Here is a 22,250-nt window from a genome sequence, read left to right on the forward strand (position 1 = left end):
AAAAAAAAATTCAAATACGGCGCAAACACGACTGAAATTTAAGCAAACATCGGCGAGTTCGTTCAAACTTAAACATATTTTACAAAAAAGAAAAAAAAAACTTCGGCGAGCTACCCCCGCCGTCCCCCTCGCCGCCCGCCCACGCGGTTTACATGCCGAGGAGGCGGTAGAACCGCGTGTAGTCGTCGTCGTCGTCGTCGCCCCCGCCTGCGCCTCCGTCGCCCCTGCTGCATCCCTCCCCCGGTTGGCGCGGCGGGTTGGACGGTCTGGGGGCGTCGTCGTCGTCGTCGCTGTCGAGGACCACGACGCCGTGCTCGTCCTCGCGCCCACGCTTGCGGGCGGCGATCTCCTCCAGGGCCCGGCACTGCCGGACCATCTCGTCGCGGAGGTAGTCGTCCCGCGCCCAGCGCAGGGCGTCCTCGTCGGAGATGCCGCGCCGGGCTATCTCCTCGTACTCCGCGGGGAGGCCGCGCTCCGGCTTGGGCTTGACGAGGACGAAGCGGCCGGTGGGTGGGGAGGCGTTGGCGCCGCCGATGCGGACGCCGGAGCTGCGCGTGCGGGCACTGACCGGCGTGTCCTGGGGCTCCGGCTTGACGGGGCGGAGGCAGGGCGAGCCGCCGGACGACGAGGAGGACCCCCCGGTCTCCATGCGCCTCGGGGTCCAGCACTACAAGAAATATGTCAACTTGTGACCACCACTATTGGTCACTGAATGGTCACAAATTTTCATTTATGACCTTTTTGTGACCAAAAACATAAGGTCAAAAGCTGGCCGTCGTAAACTGACTATAGCGACCTTTCTTCTGGAATGGTCGTAGACGTTTATGACCAAAATACGTCTACTGTGGTGTTTTGGTCACTAGCAACCTCCCCAGGCCACGTAGGCATCCAGCGTGGCAGGCTGATGTGGTACAAGATTCAGCCCGGTCCAATTCGGTTTTCTACATGGGCCTAGCCCAACAATTCAGTCTATTTGTGTTTTTTTTGTCTGTCAATTTTTGGTTGGGTTCATGGGCCAAGCCCAATATTGCAGCCTTTTTATTGTTGGGTTGTGGCCTTCTTACCATCAATTGATTTTTTATTTTTCAATCATTTTATTTTAGAGCTGGAACCACTAGTCAGATGGGCACCACACGTCAAAAATTTCGAAATATCTCAAATTATATTCATAAGTGGGAAATAAATTGGTCCCGCTGGTCATGTTTCCATTTCACATCTTTTTAACATACATAATCACTTTCAAATAGGACGGGACAAATATAATTCATCAAATAACACTACATTAGTCTTTTACAATCTATTACAATATTACAATTTACAGTCTACTACAGAACCAAAAAACTCTTCGCTAAGTAGGGCTTCACTGATTCGCACATGGCTTCATGGCTTCACACTCCAAAAAAATTAGGCCCGAAGCTCCTGTAAAAGAGTGAACAACTTCAATATTAGTGTACTAGTGCTGAGGCCAGAACCAAACAACTTTGATATTACAATAGAAAGAAGTCTCAGGTTTATCAAGCACAACAAAACAGCAGTGTGACTAAAAACAAGAGAGGTCTCAGGTTTAGACTGAAAAGGAAGAGTTAGATATGCATGATGTCCCAGGTTTAAAGAAAAGATCAAGAGCACAATTTTAACAAGAGATATATAGTCAGTCCAATTGAACAAAGGCTGGACAGTAGCATTATGAGTATTTAAGTGGAGATGTAGCAGACAATCAAATGAATATATTGTGGAGACCATGAATAAAATTAGGCAATCATCGATGGAGAGCGTCTAATGCTCCTAGTGGCGCTCGACTTGGGCGGGTCCCCCTGGTGGCGTCTCTGGGCGGCGACGGCGACAACTCGGCCATGCTCCCTCTCCGACGTCTGGCGGCGGCCGATGCCTCCCGGTGCCTTGGGCCTTCGACGCGGGGGGCGGAACTCAGTTTCGGGGGGGGGGGGGGAGCTGGAGCCGGCAAGGCGTCGGTCGTGGCCATGAGCCACTTCTCCACCTTCCCCTTCCCCCGGTCGATGTATGATTGCGGCCCCTCCCGTGGCAGCTGGCCGCCGGCGATTCTGGAGGTTGTTGGGGTTGCAGTCTGAGCAAAGCCGTGGCCTTTGGTTGCTACAGGGTGGTCTCATGGCGGGGCATCGGCCCTGGCGGTGGGAGCCATGCGTTGGTCGTGGGCGGGCTGCGTGGCTCGAATGAGGGCAGGCATCCATGGCGGCTTGGGCGGCATGGCTGCGGGTGTTGGCGGACCGGGGCGACGGAAGTGATGAAGCACCGGGGTACATCATCTACCAAGTCTGTGTACTGGTCGACGGTGACGGCGTCCGTGGACGTCGTGTCCTCCTTGCAGGCTCCGTCGTGGTGCTTCTACCCCTTTCATCTTACTCTGGGTGAAAACTCGATCCTCGGATCGGACGGTGGCGGCATTCGTGGTCGTGCCCTTCCTGGAGGCACCGTCTTGGAGTCCTCGGTCCGTCATATCCGTTACACATCCTCCCGGACGATCGCCCCTCGGTGGTGTTCTCCGTCGGCTCTAAGCGGATTCGTTTTTCTCATCTTGTATGTGCTTTGTAGTCGTTGTTGTTGTGTGTCGGTGCCAGGAATTCATGTATCTTGCCTTGGGTGTGTGGTGTGCGTTTGTATCGGATGCTTTGTTGTTGTGGTTCGTTCTTTATAATATAAAGCGGGGGAAACCCTTTTTTCATAAAGAGCAAAAGAAACAAATGCCGACAACAGCGGATTAACAAAAACGAAGAAGCCTCGCGATCGCTGCGCCCACTGGGATCTTCCACCAGGCTCCAAGACTCTGAAGCGTCGGTACCTATCAACACCTTCAAGAAGTATCGTGATGATGACGATGCTGCTGCCAAGGATTTTCCCCGGTACACGAAGAGGCGAGAGTAAGGGTAGCCCTCGACACCCTTCCGGAAGATCAGGTGGCACCCACAGGCGCCACCACGTCGGTGTCGGCCATGCCGACAGGGGTTTTCCCCAATCCCAACCCGCACCTCAGGCGCTCCGGAGCCTGCCACTAAACGACCACCACCCTGCGCCAACGTGGTCATGAGGCCCCCACGCCGTCTCACCACAGCACTGCAAAGTGAGGACAACACGGCGAAGAATCAGAGCCGGGACTAGGGCATCAGCACAGTCGGCACGCGGTAGGGTCCCACCTCCACCGTCAGCGACGGTAGTCGTCTGGACGCAATAGTAGGAGCACACCAGGCCAGTGGGCCCATAGGCCCGGCCGAGCCCTCGTGGGCCCGTAAAGCTCCCCCCATCGCGCTGCTGCCAGCACGCCGTCGGTGCCGCTGCCCCATATCCGAGCCGCTCCTCCTCCTCACCGCGCCGCAGACAACGATGCCACGCCGGGGGGCCGGCCCGCTAGGACCACCCGGGCCAGCGCCGGGGGCGTCCGCCGGCGGCGGCGGGTGGAGACTGGGGAGAAGGGGGCCCGCGGGTGAGGAGCTCGAGCTCCGCCCCGGCCACCTTCCGGGGAGGCGGCGGGAGACGGATCTAGACGGGGGAAGGGGGAGGGCTGAAGGGGACGGAGGCGGGGCGCGAGGCCGGCGGCCGGCGGCGGCGGGAGGGGAGGAGGGGGAACCCTAGCCGCCTAGTCGCGGGAGAGGAGCGGGAGGGGGCAACCAACCTGTAATTCAACCTGCTTACGCTTATCAGTACATACACACCCCAGCTACTTAGTGATCTAAATGATCTTATATTTCTGAGTACCTACAAAATACTATTATAATATAATCTGTGCTTGAGCGTAGCCATCTATATATAATCTCTGCTTTCGATTACAAACGAAAAACAAAAAACATTACATTTATTTTTACATAATAATAACAAGAGAGTTTTGGTAGCAATTAAGTGCATGATAAAACCTAGTCTACTAGATAAGAGGAGCAAATTGTTGGCTCCCTTTGAAGGGATTACAATTAAATTACATGACAATACCGGGCCGGGCCCTAATTCAAAGTGTTCCACGCTGCAAGGCAGACGCTCCTTTGAAGTGGCATACATATACAGATACAGGTGGCTTTGAAGGGCCAACTCAACTTGGAAGCTTTTGTTGCATATGACAACCGAAATTAAGCAACAGCTAGCATCAGATGGAGAAAGCCTGAAGAAGAAGAGCCATGCATAGATATATAGTTGAAGATGGTTGCAGATAGATTATATTGAGGCAGTCGTTAATTACGATGATGAAATAACCAGCCAGCCAACCTGCAAATTAGGAAGATATATAGTTAGCTAGTGGCCGTAATAAATGGAAAACAAGGAAATTAAGAGCCAAGAGTATTACCTCAGCAATACTCGGTAAGAAACCCAATCACGCTTCTTCCTGGATCTCGCCAGTCGTCCCACTGCCGGAAACCTTTCGGCTCTCGTTCCTTGGAAAAGTCTCTTCCTCCTCCTGGATCTCGCCCCTCCCACTATTTGGAGTGTCGTCGATCTTGCTTGTCCCGCTGCTGGAAGCCTGTGCGCTCTCCTTGATTGCTGGAAATTCCTCTTTCTCGCGGCCAGTGACAAGAAAGTAGATCTTGTTGGGATGCTCCTGGGCTTCTTTCCTGGCCATGTCAATCATGTCGCTCATGCACGGGCTCCTGCTCTCTGCTGCTCCTCCATACCATTCCTCGTTGCATATAAATTCGACCCACTCGAGGCTCCCGAGGTGCTTGATACCCAGCTGAGGGTCTCCTTTATTTGCAGCTGGAGGTGGGCCACCGTAGAACTGGAACTCGAACTCAAGCCTATGCAGCCACGGCATCGCTCCTTCCTGGAAGGTAAACCATGGCACACAACGGCTGTCAACAACGAGTTGCATGAGGCATGGGAATCCTTCACCGCTGATGGCTATGGGCTTTCTTGGGACGACTTCAAACCTTAGCGTGAGTTCGCCCAGGTACATCTCCCGCAGAATCTTGAGGTCCCGCTCGTCCAGTTTGCATATCCTGATATCCAAGGAACTAAGGTCATTGAAGTGATCCTTGATACACCGTGGAATTCCCATGTGTTTTCTGCCAACGATTAGGCCCCCGCTATCAGTGGACCGATTGACCAGTCGAATGGACAAGATCTCCCCGGCTAACTCAGACACAAGATCACTCTTCTTCCAGGCTTGGCGGACGCACTTGGGCGCTCCCTCCAGTTTCGAGAGATGACTAGCTTCCCAGGGTAGCGCACTGATGGTATCGTCTAATTTCAAAATCTCTAGCTTCTTCAGCCATCCGATTTCCCTTGGTATCTTCACCACCCCTATATCATTCAAGAGCAGCCGCTTCAAATTCTGCAGTTTCCCCATCTCACGAGGAAGTTGTGTGAGCCCTCTGTTGTAACTCAGGTCCAATGTCTCTAACTGCTGCAGGTCACCGATTTCACTAGGTAGCATTGTGACCATTGGCGAGGAGCCCACACACAGCTTTTTCAAATGCTGCAACTTCCCAGTCTCCGCAGGGAGCTCTACCAGCATGGTCCCATGCAGGTTCAGATTCTCCAAATTCTGGAGGTTCCCGATCTCATGTGGCAACTCCGTGATCATGTTGCTATAGCTCAGGTACAGAGTCTCTAAATGTTGCAGATCCCCTATCTCCCTTGGCAGCTTTGCCAGCTTAGCGTTGTGACTCACGATTAGAGTCTTTAACTGTTTTAGGTCCCCAATCTTATTGGGTAACTCTGTGATCCATGTGAATCTTACCTGCAAAGTCTCCAGATGCTGCAGCCTTGCTATTTCCGGTGGTATCTCACTGATTGCTGTCCCTTCTAGGCCGAATAGGTGCCTCACAGAGAGCACTCCACATATATCCTTCACATGCTGATTTCCAAGGGCCTCGAATCCAAAATACTCAAATGGATCACGACGAGACTTTTCGAATTCAAGATGATGATGATGATATTGAAGATCCAACACCCGCACACGTTCCAACTTCTCAAAAGGGACATATCCCTTAGCACCTTATAAAAAACAAGAGATCGAATCTGGGACCAATCCAGTTCCAACAAGGTATCCACCACCTCCACCGCACTGTCATCAACTAGATAATCATCAATACATAGCCGATGGATTGGACATGCATATGGCGGTGTGATGTCAGAACTGCAAGTAATGAAACTATCTTCATGTGATTTCCATCTAAGGAAATTCCGCATCATCGGATTCATTTTGTAGCAGGGCATGCCATACGGACTCTCCACATACAGCATAAATCCCCTGTTGCAAAGCTCTTTGAAATAATCTTTTCCTGTATCCTCTTTATAAATAAATCCTTCAGCGACCCATCTCATGACCAAATCATTCATGTGAAAAGGGTAATTCTGAGGGTATACACTGCAGTACAACAAGCAGGTCTTCAACATATGGTGAGGAAGATCGGTGTAGCCAAGCTGCAAACTCTCTACCAACGGTTCAAACCCTGGAGTGTTCTGAATTCCGTTTTCCTTAACTTGTTTGAAAATCTTATCTTGCACATCACATGCCTTTACATTTTCCCCTAGTCGTTCTTGTTGCTCTTGGAGGACCATTGCCATTGCTGAGAACATGCAAATTAGTGCTAACGGAACACCATTACACATGCACACAATAGGATGGTCACAGTCAAAACCTTCTCGAACAATGTCAGGCTTCATCCGAGCAACGACATCTTCCTCTTCCTCATCATGGCTGTAGAGCCATCTTCTATCATCTCCGTAGACCCATCTATCCTTTTCAGAACCCCATCTAGGATTCATTCTGATGTAGAGCTTGCTATTATCCAAATCATCTCCTGGTACAGAATCAATACGAGTTGTGATGATAATTCTACTGCCAAGATTATTTTCTGGGAAAGCCCTCCTGATGATGTCCCATTCTGCACGATGCCATATGTCATCAATTATTACCAGGTACCTAGGCAAGTTGGTTGCACGTGCAATTAAGATAGAGAGTTAGTAGACAGCTTGACGAAATTTATTTAGTAGACAATCTAAATTTGAAATCCTGACCCCTTACTGCAGTGCACATTTCAGAAGACATTAACTAAACCAAGGCTCTTTTTATAAACTTGCGCACCTTTTGTCCTCTAGGAAACTGGATATGGTGTGGATGATTTGTTCTGCTGTTCTTGCTTGGGTGCCAGCAGGTGGTTCAGCTTCTAGTTGTTGGAGAATACTTGTGAGAGCCTCCTTCATGTCGGGAGTTGGAGTGACGGACACAAAAGCTCGGCACTGGAACTTATTTCCAATCTCCTTGTCCCCATAAACAAGGTGGGCAAGGGTTGTTTTGCCCATCCCAGCCATTCCAACAATGGATGCCATTTTTAGCTGCGGTTTTTCATCTACCAGGTATGTGAAGAGTTCGTACCCCGAGAACTGCAGACCAACTAACTCTGACTCATCCTTGTGGACAAATGGACCTCGAGGAGGCTGTTTGCTGGGGGCGCTGGATTTGGCGTTCATTCTTGAAAATAAGCTGGAGAAGGGTTCAACAGACTTGTTGTTCTCCCACTTCCACTTGCTGCGGCACCGGCCCGACACGTCATCTACCCTCTTCTTCAGATCTTGGAAAGGGCAGCTGGCTTTGATCTTTCTCTGCACCATCAAGTTCTTGTTTCTGCAACTGGGCTCCATGGTGAGGATGAAGTCGTCGACAGCGTCCTGCATATCATCGGCGAGATCCAGCGCTTCCTTCTTCAAGACCTTGGATTCCCAATCAAGAATCTCCTTGTCCCATATCTCCCAAAGGATGCAGTGCACAGACTTGAGCTTGGATTTGATGAACTTGACGTCCTTGCGCGTCGGGCGCCGAAGCTTGTACTCGCGGCCCAGCAAATCACCCAGCTTGGCTACGACGGGTCCCAAAGCCCCCGTGGCCGCGGTCACGGGAGCTTCTTCCATTGTTCAGCTAGGCCGTATGCACGGGAGCTGTAGAAAAACAGGGCTAGCTCCAGCCCCTTCCAAGCCTTCTCTCTCTCTCTCTCTCTGTGTGTGTGTGTGTGTGTGCGTGTGGGGAGGAGAAGGGGGGGGGGGGGGGGGGGGGCGTAACGTCTATGTGGGACGTTGACGGTGGACCATGAGAAGGAAAGGATCACTTCCGCTGGTTTGGTTATCATACCAGCGGTGAGATTTCTTGTTCCGCCGAGGTGTCCTCACAGGGAAGCCTTTGTCATTTCTTCTTCTTTTCCTTTTTATTCTGGGATTTGTTTTCTGCTTTTACCCGGCACTTGCTTCAAGAACGGCACCCCCATGAGGGTGGGTGGCGCCATACGCCGCCATCGCCCGATGCAGAAGATCAAGATCAAGGGATTCCCTCGGAGCAACCCGCAAAAAACAAAAAAGGGTTTCCCTCGGAGCAAACGACTCTTCAAGCCGAGTCCACGGATGGCCCAACACCGCCACGCCTCCAAGATCCCAAGGCCGAGGCTTCAAAACAGTGCCATTAAGGAGGTAAACGACACTACACACCTAATTGAAAAGCTTAGTCCATGAGTTGTATATTTTACATTTTGTTTTAGTCTTTTATCCTAGGGTTAGTGGCTGTCTAGTGGAGTTACTGTCGCTAGGCATACGACCTTGGGTTTTGTTTTTCGAGTCAAATTTGTTCGGCTGCTGGATTTTGACTAAAAAAATATATAACTGTCTCCATCACCCCATACATAGTTGGTGGTTATCCTCCTTTTTGAAAAAAAAACATGGCAGCACGGAGCATCTTTAGCATGAAATGTTGCCGTCGAACTGCTCATCAGGCACCAATGTAACTAGAAGCGTTGGGCACGCTTTGCTGCGCCGTTGGTGTTGTTAGATTTTTTTAACAATCACTCTGCTTGAAATTACAAAAGTCAAACCTTTTAAATTTGATCAAATTTGTAGACAAATATATCAAATCGATATGATTAGATTCATCAAGAAATGAATCTTCATACTTATTTTGTTTAATATTGTGGATGTCGATATTTTTGCTCTAAACTTGGTCAAAGTTGAAGGAATTTGACTTTTCAAAAAACTAACACCCCTTATATTTTGGGACTTATGTAATACTTAGATTGGAGGGTGGGGGAGATAATAGTGTGTTTTATTTTTATTTATAGTGTGTGATTTTGGTGGGCCTTCATGTTGTGATTTTGTGTTATCCACTAACCAACTTATATTTATGTGGGAAAAAAATTCTCCTTTGATGGTTGCCTGTAATATATAGGCGATTGCTGCTGATTGATTTGAAAAATTGTTGGACCGGTTAAAACCTTAAAATCGTAAACCAAATCCAAAATATAATGGGAGAGCTTGAGAAATTGTTGACCTGGTCAAAATTAGGTGGCTCGATTCTAAATTGAATTCCTTAATTAATTGTGAGGCCTTAAAATTTTGGAAGCATGGTGTATTGCATAAAAGAATTGAAAGAGAGCTTTGGCAAATTGTTGACCCGTTCAAAATCGGATGACCCAATCCTAATTGGAGACCTCAGTTAACTGTGGGCTCTTTAAAACTAAAAAGCATATTATTATAGAAGATTAGTGCTAATTAATTAAGTATGCAACTTGGAATCATTGTCACTAACTAATCATGTAGTTAGTGCTAGCATGCATGCATGGTTGATATGGACATCTTTTAAAAAAAGGAGGTTGACACCCCCATTCTCTGCATCAAGGATGTACACATCCATCTTTAATATTTTATTCAATAAAGTCAGACAAAATAAATACATGGATTAAGCCCAATTGACCATGCTAGGCCCAACTACTGTCGACACTAACACCGCGCGAAATAGCGCCACCACCTTGAGCTCGTCCATCAAGGCGCATCCGTCGCCGAGACTCTGCTCCACCATGCCGGCGAGAGCCGCCATCATTGACGCGGTAGATGCCACACCGCTCCACCTCCTAACTACTCCAACAAGCATTTGCTCCAAAATGATGCCCTCAAGAGGGATAATCGGTGGTGTGTTTGTTGATGCATGATGAATTATCACTTTATGGATCATACTGTTCATTGAAATCAATTGAATCTGTTAAGGTATTCTTGTTTTATAATTAAATAGCTTTGCATGCTCTCCGATATATCTATCTATTTCGTGCAAGTATGATGGGTTTTCTTCAGGGGGAATGATGCTTTATAGTGGGTTCAATCTTGCGGTCTTCTATATCTCAGTGATTGAAAGGGACAAGACACGTATTTGTATTGTTGCCACTACGAATACAATGATGGTGTCTTGTCATATTGATTAATATTTTACTGTCTACATTGTGTCACCATGTTTATTGTGGAGCTTTGTTTCTTGTAAACTTAATATTTTGATATGCATGCTAGATTAAAGGTCTATTTATCTCGGACGTAATACCTATATGAGATTATACTATGAATAGTCATAGTCCTAAATATTGCAATATTAGCCAGTGCTCAACTATGATTTATTTACTACGACACTATCTTATGCTTTAAGAGAGATGTCAGTAGTGAAACTATGACTCCTTGGGTCTATTCTCCATTACTGAAAACAATTGTTTACTTTGCTACCCTGTTATTTATTTTGCCACCAACTATCATTATCACCTGTGTTTAACCATGTAACTTGCAAGACAAGGGGATTGCCAACCCTCTTGTCCTGTTGGGGACAGATGTGTGTGCATTTTCTGTGCAAGTGCCGCTTACTTTGCTTGCTAGTTGCTTCCTACTGGATTGATAAACTTGGTTCTCTAACCGAGGAAAATACTTACATTTGGAGGAATCCCAACAACTCATGTGGGAGCAAACAATAGTTCACACGGATAATTGCGCCTTGCGATATCCTCTTGCCAAGAAGGACGCTAAGTTTGGCTTGATTCGTTGGATATTATTTCTTCAAGAATTTGGACTTGGGGATCAAAGGGGCCAGACGAACCGGGACCAATGCCCCCACGAGGCCCGGCAGGCCCCCGGGCCTCAGGAACCGGGACCAATGGGCCCATAGGCCCCGGTTTGTGACTGAACCGGGACTAATGGGCTTACATGGCCCGAAGAAAAGCCATGTTTTCTACTAATGTGGATCTATCGGCTTGTCATACTAATTTCACTATGTGAGGACCCCGTATTTCAGCTCACGCTTGAGTGCTTGCCTATTTTTCCTTTAGTTCTTACTTGGGATTGCCGCTATTTATTTAAAAGTGGCATCCTGTCTCCATTTACACTCTCACCATGCAACACAGGACAAAGGTGTATTTTACTGTTTGAAAAAAGTGCTAACTAAGACCGAGGAACAAGGAACAAAGGTTTGAATCTGCTTTCGTAAGGAGTCTTCTTGCTCATAGAATGAACCTTGTCCCAAAAGAAAATTGATACCTTATGACCCCCCGTCCCAATAAATGATTCCATTTCAGGTGAGAGTTTAACAATGATTCAAAAGATAGAACCGTGGTTTACATATTATGCTAACTCATAGCCCCTAGAAATTTAAATTTACTATGTTCAGAATTCTTTCATGGCAGAAAAACTTGAAATCAAGTTTGGAACCCCACCACAGAATTTCTTTTTTTATCCTTTTTCTAACTTGCCGAATATTTTCTATGACAGTAAAAACCGTCCCAGAAAATGCTTTTTTTTCTAGCGTCAGCTTTGCCTAAAATCAGGTAAGAACATCAAGAAAGTTGTCGAGAGGACTGCCCCAGAGGAAATCAGCTAGTGGCAGTTTTTATCACAAAAAGTAATTTCAGGCGACGTGTTTTTTCCGTCAAAAGAATTTCTTTCACAAAATATCACAAATTCTGTAGTGTGCGCCCTAGAGGAAGCCGTCGGTACCGTAAGAGCATCTCCAGCCGTTGGCCCCCCCAGGACGCATAAAAATCGCCCCCTGGGGGCGAGCCGGCGACACAATCAGCGCTGGGGGCGGTTTTGCGCCCAGTCGTCGCCCCCAGGCACCGATATTGGCCCACTTTTCAGCCCCCTTTCGGCGAATAAAGGGTCCATATGGGCGAGAATAGGCCCACATTCGGCGTGGTTCGCCGTGGCTCGACGTTCAATTATCAACATAAATATTTTTTATCACATATTTCATCACAGAAAAATCGAATACTTCAACAAATAGTACAACAACAAATAGTTCGATACAAATTATATAGTTCAACAAATAAAAACTCATATTTCATCACACGTCGCACCCGGCGTCGCCCTTGAGCCTCCATAGGTGCTCCACCAGATCATGCTGCAGCTGATGATGCACCTGTGGATTTCCGATCTCCTGACGCATACTGAGGTAGGCAGTCCAGGTTGCCGGTAGCTGGTGATCAACTTCGGCTAGAGGACCCTGCCTGTATTATGGTTCAGTGTCAAACACTGGGTCTTCTTGCTCGCTCTCAATGATCATGTTGTGAAAGATGACACAGCAAGTCATGATCTTCCACATTTGATCTTTCGACCAGGTCTGAGCAGGGTACCGGACAATAGCAAATCGAGATTGGAGCACACCAAATGCTCGCTCGACATCCTTCCGGCTAGCCTCCTGCGCCTTGGCAAAGTGGGACTTCTTGCCTCCTGGCACAACGTTTGAGATAGTCTTCACAAATGTAGACCATCTCAGATAGATGCCATCAGCTAGGTAGTACCCCTTGTTGTAGTGCCGCCCATTGATCTGGAAGTTCACCGGAGGAGAATGACCTCCAACAAGCTTGGCAAAGACAGGAGAGCACTGCAGCACGTTGATGTCATTGTGAGTTCCTGGCATACCAAAGAAGGTGTGCCAAATCCAGAGGTCCTATGTGGCCACTGCCTCAAGTACCACACTGCAACCGCCTTTGGCGCCTTTGTACATCCCCTGCCAAGCAAATGAGCAATTTTTCCATTTCCAATGTGTCGTGGTTTTGTCATGGCAGATGTCCTCATAAAAGGACTTAGTCGTGGAGCCATCGCAACGGGTTAGCTTGAAGGGGTTAAAGCGGACACAGGGACGCAAGAGAATTTATACTAGTTCGGCCCCTTCGATGAAGGTAAAAGCCTACGTCTAGTTGTGATGGAATTGATGGGGTTTCGATGACTAGGGAGCAAACAAGCTTCGCCTAAGTCTCGAGTTGTTATCTGTTGTCCTTGAACCGCCGCCGGGTCGTCCCCTTATATACACGGGTGACGCCTGTCGGTTCACAGAGTCCCAACACCGGTTCATATTCGTATCCGGGTTGGTCTCTCCTTATTCCTAACTTATAGTACAAGTTTATATACAAATGCCGGTTTACGGCTACAAGTCTTAAACCGACTACGGGCCTTAGGCCCTTATCTGCCTCCTTGGGCTTTAACACCTTTGAATTACTGATGAAGTTAACCCGGCCTAGATAGGCCGGTTTACGCCCAGTAGTAATATCCCCAACATTAGGCCCCAGATTGATTTGAACGGGTTCATGTCAATCCTTAGCAAAAATCTTCGTCTTCAACATCTTCTTGTAGTTGTTGAACCGCCGTGATGTTACCTTCTCTGGTTGCTGTAAACCGGAGTGACGTCATCTGTCATAAAGAAAGTATCCATGATATCTCTTTGTTTAATAGACCCACAATAATCGAGGCGACAGCTCCGCTTCCAAGATTCGCGGTCCCTTGATTCACGCACCTGACACATGTCATTTTGCCTTATAAATAGGACCGAAGGGTCATTTCTTTTCTCCCCTTCGTGCCCTTCTTCTTCGTCTTCCTCGCGTCGCCAGCCTCAGAGCTCCGCCGTCGCCATCGACTTCTGCACCGCCCTTGGCCGCTGCATCAACCTGAACGCACCAGAATACCGCGGTGACTTTCCACGTCTTTCTCAACCCTGGTAAACCTTCTGCTCTTCTCAATATAGATCTGTTCTAGGGTTTCGTGTTCTTGCAGTGTTCATCACCTGCTCATGTTCATATACTGACTCCTGGATGCATCTGTGAATCCCTGTTCTGTGTAACGGTAGCTTTTAGTATTCGCCTTTAGTTTCATGCTCAAGACCATAGATCTCACATATATTTCTGCCCATTGATTCAATATTGTTCTGCTTTGAACCTTCGACTATTTTTCTTATTTTCTGTACTTGCTTCAGATCCAACGCTGTAGAAAAATCTTGTGAAATCTGTTTCTGCATACTTATCCATCCGCAATCTCGGCTGCTTCAATGTTTAGATCAGGCGGTTTAACTCGGTGTAGAAAAAATTAATAAACCAGTATATACCATTAGTCCCCATGTTGAACCGCCAGAACTCTTTAGCCAGATGCTGTCGCTTCATAAACTCTGGTTTGGATACAGCTGTCTCCGGGTTAACATTGTATATACCAGTGTACACTTAACCAACACATTCTTGAACCGGAATCACTTATTTTGTAGATTTCACCATGGCCAAACAAGTATATGAGTGCAACTGGGTTCCTTCTCGCGTCACAGAAACTCAACTGAATAATTTAGTCTTAACCGGCGCTTTAAGCAGCAAAGACATTATCCATTGGAGGGTACCCGGTAAAGAATGTCCGCCCACACCTCAAGAGGGAGAGGTCGTCGTTTTCGCAGATCACTTAGCCCGGGGTTTTAATCCGCCCAGTTCAAATTCTACCGGGATGTCTTAGCCAATTTTCAACTCCGCCCGCAAGACACCGGCCCCAACTCTATTACCAACATATGTCATTTCCAAGTGCTGTGTGAGGTGTTCTTTCAAGAGGAACCCACAATTGAGTAGTTCAGAGACTGCTTCCATCTAAATCGTCGCACAGAGTTTACTGATGGTTCCAATACGGAATTGGGTGGCGTGGCGATTCAGAAAAGAAAAGAGGTCACTTACCCTCACGCCAAACTGCACAGCCACCCCAAAGAGTGGAATCAAACATGGTTCTATTGCAAAGACACTTCCCCTGCTGATGAAAATCCCTTGCCTGGTTTTTGTCCGGAACGGCTTAGCAATACCCATCCTTTTCCACAAAGGTTGACTGCCAAGGAGAGAAGTAAATACGCTCCTCAACTATCCAAGCTCAGAGCCTTCATGGCCAACGGTTTAACAGGAGTTGATCTCGCTCGCTGTTGGATATCGTGGAGCATACTGGCCCTCGGTCAGCGCTCCGGTTTGATGTGCGAATATACTAGCAGTGTCGATGATCCACTGCGACATGTTAACATCCAGCTCACCGATGATGAAGTCACAGAAGCTGTGAAGAAAATGTTGAACGAACCGGAACACCTCTGTGCTCGAACCGGCCTGCTTCCCTTCTATGCCACCAACAAACCGCCAGCTGTAAGATTGTAATTTTACTTTTTACTGAGCCTGTTATTGCTATATCTGCCCATTATTTAACATCAACACCTGTTTAAACAGGGCGATGATCCGTTTTGGAGCAAGAAGCTTCCACAGGAGAAACCAGAAAAACCAGACAAACCGGAAAGACCAACCCGGCCAAAGACTAAAGTCGTGAAGAGGTCTGCTCACAGGAAGAAAACCACTGCATCTTCTGATCCGGCAGCTGATGATGATGTGGGTAATCCGGACCTTGAGGTAGAGATTGACTCACTTGGCTTATTTTTCACACGCCTTATTGATGATGATATTTGTCAGGATGATGCTGAAGCCAGCCATGCTGATGCTGCAGAGGTAATCTCTCTTTCTTCTGATTCAAACCCTTTGCCTTCACAAAAAATCCGTCAGGCAAACTGGAAGGTTAAATTTTCTCATCCTCTTGCTTACTTGGATCCCAACTTTCTTATGAAGACCCAACAGCACGAAGCTCGCCGCACAACTCGGCACAGCGGCCAGGTAGTTACCTCCGCCGGTTTACCGAACAGTCCGGTTCGGAAACGCCGTTCAGAGGTCTCTAATTTGCTTGTCAGTGCTTGTCCTAAAGCGGGCTGTTTTCGTCAACCTCTTAATCCATCTGACTCCGATTATCAGGTCACTTCCCATTCATCATCTGGCGAGTCATCGGCTACTCAGCTGCCACCGCTCAAAACGGTGCTTGGGTAAGATATACTTATCATCATATTTCTGATGTATTGTCTTGTAACATATACTGTATTTGACTTTTGTTACTCCTTTCAGGGCCAAGCCGAGGCAAAGCAAGAAGGCTCGGCTAGATAAAGCGGCTGAAGAAGATGCTATTCCTGAACCGGACAGAGTACCTGATCCTGAAACGGCTATCCGTGAAGACGTGCCAAACGACCCACCACCACAAGATGATGACCTTATTACTGAAGAGAGATATGTCAACGCCTCCGGTCCTGTTGACCAGCCCAGAAGTCCCATCCGGATTGAGAAACCCACCAGTCCATCCAAGCCTACTGACAAGCCAACGGCCCCGGCACAAACCGGTGACACCCAGGATGATGAGGTTATTATTACTGGTGTTGGCCATAGAGAGCCAGGCAATCCTGTCACTTTGTCTAAACATACTGCCAAAGAAGAATTTGCTGCCTTTGCCAAAGGCAAGTGGAATGTTGATCTGGCGACTTACGCTGCTCTGAACGCCCAAGATATCCACTCCGGTTACTTGAACCGGCTGTATACCAGCCGTGACTATGAAGCCGGTCTGGTTAACATGATGAAAGAAAAAATCGAGGTAACTTCCCCATGCTCTTTCCTGCCTGGATTTTTCAATCTTGTCAATTCTCCTAGCCACCAAGGGCCGGTTTAGAATCTTCATTTAAACCGGGACTTGTTAATATAAATCTCAATGCTTCGGAATTTGCTGATGTAGCCCCCAAGTGCCGGTTCAACTTAGTGTAGTTAAACCGGGACTTTAAGTAATTAAGATCGCAGCATCAGAATTTATTCGAGCAAATAGCCATTAGCCCCCAAGTGCCAAGTTGAATACTTGTATTGATCTTGGGACTTTATAATCAATTGAAAGATGAAGATCAAATATGCATTAGCCCCCAAGTGCCAAGTGCATAACTTGTTATGTGGTTGGTACTTCAATTCTTGTACTGCTTTCTGAATCATATGACTGTCTGTACACAGGCTGAGCTGAAGACAAAAGAAAGCCAACTCGCCGATCTCCAAGAAATCTGAAGTCCTAACAAGCTGAAACCTCAAAAGCAAAAGAGGAGCTGACCAGCGCTTTAAGCGTCATGGAACAGCTTAAGGAGGGCTTTAAGAAAGAGCGGTCGGACTGGGCCACTGAAAAGGACGCTTTGACTAAGCGAGTTGAAAACGCCGAAGCCGCACTTAAACCGGTGGTAGATGAACTGACCAGCGTAAAGCGGCAAGTGCATGCCATGACTGCCGCCATCTTTGGTAAGCTTTCTTGATTTCTGTAGTAATTCGGCCTTCTTATGGTTTGTCCGGTTTGTGAATCCTTTGTAATGTTGCAGGGACACGCATTGGTCACTTGGGGTCAGATGTGCGGAAGAAATTGAAAGCTGCCTATACACTGATAGAGCAATTGTATACTGGCGTGCAGCGGATCATCTCAACTGCGTCTCACAACAACCCGGCGCCCACCTTGATCCAAGACACCCTGAAAAGACTGTCAATGCTTCCTGCCCGGGTTGAAGAGCTGAAAAAAATCGGCTGCTCGAACCGGTGCGATTAATGCCTTAATCGGGGCAAAAGCGTGGGTGCCGGATTTTGATCCTGTTGAAGCGGCTCAAGGCTATCCCCACTTGAAGGAAGATGGTTCAGAGTTCAGTGAGGAGGATCTGAGAGTGATAAACCAAAAGGTGCGCCCTCTAGCTTGTCAATTGGTGGAAGAGGTAGACTTGTCTCATTATCAACCCCAATATGATAACCAGAACAAACGAGTGGCTGCACCAATTCCTGAAGCGGAGAATCTGATCCGTCCAATCCGTAAGCATACTTACGCTCCTGATATTGAACCGTCATTGCTGATCAATGATGAAGCTGTTTTTCAAGCCTTAATGGGAATCGACTAGACAACTGTTGATTTCCAGCCACTGGGTAGGGAAACAAAAGCTGAAGCGGCGGAAGATGACCCGCAACCATCAGGCCAGGCCGGCGACCAAGCTTGAACCGGAGGCCGGTTTAAATTGCTGTTCTCTTATGCTTGACAGAAAAACAATGAATTTATTTGGGCCGCATGTTGCCTTGTAATAGGCTAGCCAATACTCTTGATTGTGATATGCCTTCCTGCATAAGTACTGCAACCTGTGCTTCTTCTGGATGATTTAAATGCCCATGCTATTTATTCTGCAATCAAAAAACCTTAAAGCGCCAGAGCGGTTGTACCGCCAGACGGATTATGATCGCTGCATGAAATCAAATTTAGATATATGATCAAAGCTTGTGATACAAAATACCTGCCATCGTTGGGCATGAAGTTGGCTTGGCCAATCTTGAAACGGAGATTTATAAACCTATACCATTAAAGGAGGAAACCACTCCTGCGTGTGTAATGCTGGTTTATCATGTAAACCGTGCCGTGTTATGAAAAACACCGTGTTACTCCATAATAGGATGTTAACAGAAAATCAAACCGGGCAAATAGTCTCCGGATAAAAAATGGACCGTGTTCCGTCAATTGACAGTTTGAACCAGTTTTAAAAACTTTGTCGGTTTAGAAAACGCAACAAAAAATAAAGAAATATCTATCAAATAAAATTTTCAAGCAAAGGCAATGATAAAACCGTTTGCAAAAAAGAGGCTTACTGAGCCGATCAGATGGTGTTACCATGGTCGGACACGACCAAGCCCCCAATAGGCGTAGCTATGGTTCAAGTCAGCCAGGTCCCCAAATGAAACAGTGGCATTTATGCCGATCAAGAGGCGTGGCTATGGTTCGGGTTCGAGCAAGCCCCCAAGTGATTCTATGGCCTTAGGCCGATCAAGAGGCATGACTGGTTCAGACTTGACCATGTCCCCAAGTGATCTGGTTGCTCTCGCCTATCAAAAGGTGTTGCATTGGTTCGGACACGACCAAGCCCCCAAATGACATCATAAAGCTTTTTTTTGAAAAACAAACTCAAGGGGTAAACCGGAGGCCGCTTTAAGACAGAACAACTTCGTGTAACCACACATGATGTAAAAGAACAGAGACCCCGCTTTAGCTGAGGCTCCGGTTTATTATATTGATCATAATATATACAATGTCATAATATGTACATAAGGAGAGCCGATGGCTCAGGTATAATAAGGCCAAAGATAAGCTATGTTCCACGGCCTGTTGGTCTCCTCCTCTAATGTGCGTGAGTCTTTGTGCTCTCGAATATCAATCAGATAGTATGACCCATTGTGCAAATTCTTGCTGACCACGAAAGGTCCCTCCCAAGGTGGGGATAACTTATGCATATCAGTCTGATCTTGGATGAGCCGAAGCACCAAATCTCCTTCTTGAAAGGTTCTGGTCCTGACTCGGCCTGTTGGTAAATCGCCGAGCGGGCAACTGCTATGTCACGCTCTTCATCCAACAGGTCCAAAGCATCTTGCTGTGCTATCTTGTTGTCCGCTTCAACATAAGCCGCCACACGAGGTGAGTCATGACGAATATCACTGGGGAGAACCGCCTCCGCTCCATAGACCATGAAGAACGGTGTGTATCCTGTGGATCTGTTGGGTGTAGTATTAATGCTCCATAACACAGATGGTAACTCTTCTACCCAACAACCCGGTGTTCTCTGCAAAGGAACCATAAGCCGGGGTTTGATGCCTCTCAAGATCTCTTGATTAGCCCTTTCTGCTTGACCATTGGACTGTGGGTGGGCTACTGATGAAACGTCAAGCAGGATGTGCTCACGTTCGCAGAACTCCTTCATGGCACCCTTGGATAAATTGGTACCATTATCTGTGATGATACTGTGTGGAACGCCAAACCGGAAAATCACTTTTTTGATGAACTGAACCGCCGTGGCCGCATCACACTTGCTAACTGGTTCTGCCTCCACCCACTTTGTAAACTTGTCAACCGCCACCAGTAGGTGGGTCTTCTTATCCTTGGACCTTTTGAAAGGTCCAACCATATCCAGCCCCCAAGTTGCAAACGGCCAAGTGATTGGAATCATTCTCAATTCTTGAGCCGGCACATGAGCACGTCTTGATAACTTTTGGCAACCGTCACATCGCTTGACCAGATCTTCCGCATCAGCATGAGCAGTCAACCAATAAAAGCCATGGTGGAACGCTTTAGCTACCAAAGATTTTCAACCGGCGTGATGACCACAATCTCCTTCGTGGATATCACGCAAAATTTCACAGCCTTCTTCAGGAGACACACAACGTTGAAACGCCCCTGACACGCTGCGATGATGCAACTCGCCATTGACAATAGTCATGGACTTGGATCGCCGGATTATCTGCTGGGCCAGAGTCTCATCCTCTGGTAACTCGCCCCGGTTCATGTACGCAAGGTAAGGAAGCGTCCAATCCGGAATGGCATGAAGAGCTGCCACCAATTGAGCCTCCGGATCAGGAATAGCCAAATCCACTTCACCAGGGAGCTTGACCGATGGGTTGTGCAGCACATCCAGAAAAACATTGGGAGGGACTGGTTTACGTTGAGAGCCCAGCCGGCTTAAGGCATCCGCCGCTTCATTCTTCCGGCGGTCCACGTGATCCACCTGATAGCCCTTGAAATGACCTGCAACAATATCCACCTCACGTCGATACGCAGCCATGAGTGGGTCCTTGGAATCCCAAGTGCCAGACACCTGTTGAGCCACCAGGTCCGAGTCACTGAAGCACTTAACTCGACTTAGATTCATCTCCTTAGCCATCCGGAGACCGTGGAGCAAGGCTTCATACTCAGCTGCATTGTTAGTACAAGGGAACATTAAGCGGAGGACGTAACAAAACTTATCACCTCGTGGGGAAGTTAATACGACTCCAGCCCCCGAGCCTTCCAATTGCCTGGATCCGTCAAAATGGATGGTCCAATATGTGTGATCCGGCTTCTCTTCAGGCGCTTGCAGTTCCATCCAATCATTGATGAAATCGACAAGTGCTTGAGACAACCACCGTCCGAGGCACGTACTTCAACCCGTGCGGCCCAAGCTCTATAGCCCACTTGGCAATCCGACAAGTCGCCTCCCAGTTCTGGATGATATCCCCCAAGGGAGCAGAACTAACCACTGTGATGGGGTGCCCTTGGAAGTACTGTTTAAGCTTCCTGCTTGCCATGAAAACTCCATATACCAGCTTCTGCCAATGCGGATACCTTTGCTTGGACTCAATAAGTACCTCGCTGATATAGTAAACCAGACGCTGAACCGGATGCTCCTTGCCTGTCTCCTTACGCTCCACCACAATAGCCACACTGACTGCACGAGCATTTAGCAGCAACATATAACAGCAATGGCTCTTTGTCAATTGGAGCCGCGAGTACAGGCGGATTGGCCAACAGCCGCTTTAAATCCTTAAATGCTTTATCAGCAGCAGAGCTCCAGACAAAATGATCCGTCTTCTTCAACATTTGATACAAAGGGATTGCCTTCTCTCCAAGGCGGCTGATAAACCGGCTCAACGCGGCAATCCGGCCGGCCAAACGTTGAACATCATTGGTACACTTCGGTTTAGCCAAGGAGGTGATTGCTGTGATGTTCTCCGGATTAGCCTCAATTCCTCTGTTGGACACTAGAAAACCCAATAACTTGCCTGCCGGTACACAAAAGACACACTTGGCCGGATTGAGCATCATCTTGTACGTCCTCAGGTTATCAAAGGTTTCCTTCAAATCGTCAACCAGAGTCTCCTTCTCCCTTGACTTAACCACGATATCATCCACATAAGCATGTACATTACGGCCAATCTGTTTATGAAGGCAATTCTGTACACACCGTTGATAAGTTGCCTGGGCACTCTTGAGCCCAAAGGGCATAGAGACATAGCAGAAGGATCCAAAGGGAGTTATGAACGCTGTCTTCTCCTGGTCCTTAACTGCCATCTTGATCTGATGATAACCCGAATATGCATCCAGAAAACTCAAACGCACACAACCCGCCGTAGCATCAATAACTTGATCAATACGGGGGAGGGCAAAAGGATCTGCTGGACAGGCCTCATTAAGATCTGTGTAATCCACACACATGCGCTAGGTGCCATTTTTCTTAAGGACCAGCACCGGATTAGCCACCCACTCAGGGTGGAAAACTTCAACAATAAAGCCAGCTGCCAAGATCCTGGCTACCTCTTCTCCAATAGCCTTGCGTCTTTCTTCGTTAAACCGGCGGAGGAACTGTTTCACCGGTTTGTACTTAGGATCCACATTAAGAGTGTGCTCAGCGAGTCGCCTCGGTACACTTGGCATGTCAGAGGGCTTCCATGCAAAAATGTCCCGATTCTCACGGATGAACTCGATGAGCGCGCTTTCCTATTTCGGATCCAAATTGGCACTGATGCTGAACTGCTTCAACGAATCGTCGGGCACGAAGTCAACAA

The 22,250-nt window shown here is 47.7% G+C and overlaps 1 pseudogene; it reads right to left on the minus strand.

Annotated features, from left to right (window-relative positions):
* Nucleotides 1-3,774: 3,774 nt before the first annotated feature.
* On the minus strand, nucleotides 3,775-7,974 carry LOC123154479 (disease resistance protein PIK5-NP-like; annotated as a pseudogene).
* Nucleotides 7,975-22,250: the final 14,276 nt, after the last annotated feature.

The sequence above is a fragment of the Triticum aestivum genome, chromosome 7A (genome assembly GCF_018294505.1).
Source record: "Triticum aestivum cultivar Chinese Spring chromosome 7A, IWGSC CS RefSeq v2.1, whole genome shotgun sequence".
Lineage (NCBI taxonomy): Eukaryota > Viridiplantae > Streptophyta > Magnoliopsida > Poales > Poaceae > Triticum > Triticum aestivum.